Source organism: Pteropus vampyrus, unplaced genomic scaffold (assembly GCF_000151845.1).
Source record: "Pteropus vampyrus isolate Shadow unplaced genomic scaffold, Pvam_2.0 Scaffold50, whole genome shotgun sequence".
In the NCBI taxonomy this organism is placed as follows: Eukaryota; Metazoa; Chordata; class Mammalia; order Chiroptera; family Pteropodidae; genus Pteropus; species Pteropus vampyrus.
This window is the reverse complement of record NW_011888831.1, coordinates 3,180,527-3,182,616: the sequence shown is the minus strand read 5'-3', so window position 1 is coordinate 3,182,616 and position 2,090 is coordinate 3,180,527.

The window sequence follows — 2,090 nt, the reverse complement described above, 5'->3', positions numbered from 1 at the left end:
TTTCCATTTCCATTTTTTTTTATCTCTTTACTGAATTTATCTACACTTCTCAAAAGTTCACTGAGCATCTTTATAACCAGTGTTTTGAACTCTGCATCTGTTACTTGACTCCATTATATCTGGATCTCTGTTCTGTTCTCTCATATGGTTGCTGCTTCTTTGTCTTCCCATTTTGGCTCTTTCCGTGTCTGTTTCTATGTACTAAGCAAAGCTCTTAAGTCTCCCAGTCTTATTAGTGTGGATTTGTGAAGTAGGTGTCCAGTGGCACAGTCCTGAGAGGGGTTCAGCTGCAGGCCAAACTTAGCCCAAGGCTCTACCCCTCTGGGGCCACTTGTTAAGATTCAGCAAGCAATTCACAGAAGCTGTGCTTATAGTTACCTCAAAAGGCCACACCAGAAACCAAAGCCAGTTGGTTCCAGTTGAGTCTTGGCGCCGCTCAGCAAGGAACACCTGACTTGCTGAGGATATACCTGAATGTGGCTTGGGTGGGGCCACGAGTTGGGGGAGGCAGGGTTTCAGGGAATCCTCTGGGCTGAGTGACCTCTGTTATCCAGTTTGATGACCTCACGACTATGGTGGCGCTGTGTCCGGTTCATAGGTATAGCGGAAGGCTTAACAGGGAACAATGGATACGGCTGGCACTTCTGTACGGAGCGAGTCTCGCCTTAGCTCTCATTCTGACAATGTTTTCCTGTAAGTCCTTGGTGCCCCTGTGTGCATCTGAATCAGCACTGGTGCTCAGAGCGAAGAGGTCCATCACCCCGAAAATCCTCTCATAGATGCGGCCTCTTTAAGAGGCGTCTGCCGCTGCACAGCCTCCATCTCACTCAGCTCTCAAGACCAGGCTGTCCAGCATTTTTGCTCCGTCCTACCTTCTGCAGTTGCAGGGTGATTTCTTGTATTTATCCCTGGTTGTCTGGCCTATTCATCTAGATCCCAGGCAATTTTTTCTTGCTGCTGCTCCTTGTTTCCATCACAACTTTGATTTGGTCGCCAGAGGGATGAACAGAGCCTCTATCATCTATGCCATTTTTTTTCCTCCTCATTGATTGCTCTTTAGCTTCATTCAACTATATTTATTGGGTAAATTTTGGAGATAGATCACTGGATAAGAAAGTTGGATGAATGTCCTTCCTGCAAGGAGCTCCCCTGCTAACAATTGACTTAGTCCACTCTCTGGGATCTCACTAATGCCTGATCCTCTTTCCTGGCAAAACAGGAATGGGTTAGGATATTTCTAGAAGCTTTGGAGCAATGGAAGAAAAGAATGTGTTTTAAGGAAGAGACTGAGTGGGGAACAAAATGAGTGCATCGTTTCTGAGATAACTGAAGTCACTCGAGACACTTTGAAGTTTTCTGTCAATGAGGTCAGAGCAAAGGCAAACCTTGTCTCAATTTCATATGTGGATGTTTTACCTTCTTCATTCCATGCCTCCTCTAACAATAACCCCATACAATTCCTTCACCCTGTCTTGATGCCCTCCCCGTCTCATACTGTATCAGGTCTGCTGTGAAACCCTATTCATTCTCCAAGACCTAGTTCAAATTCCACCTCTTCTTTGAATTCTCAAACTCTTCCTGGCAGAATAATTTACTCCCACTTGGTTCATAAAATTAGTAAAATACAAAACACCCTGAAAACTCCTCTAGATAAAATTGTCTGTAGGAAGAAGCTAAGACTCATTTGTCTCTCTATTCCTCACAGTACCTAGCACAAGGATCAGCAAACTGTCACAAAGGCCAAATTTGGCCCTCTACCTTTTCTGCGAATAAAGTTTTATTGGAACACATCCATGGCCATTCATTTACATACATCAGTGGCTGTTTACATGCTACAACAGCAGAACTGAGTAGTTGCAACAGAGACCATATGGTCCACAAACCTAAAATATTTACTTTATGATCCTTTACAGAAAAGGTTTGCCTTTGAGCTAGCACATAATATGTGGTGAATAAATGAATGTAGTAAGGTGTTTTGTGAAGAAACTTCTAATGGGGTTCAGATGGGCCTGGGTCCCAATTCTGCCCCTAACTCCTTGTTTGACTAAGCAAACGATAATGATAAGTAAATAAAGATAAGTGATAGATGA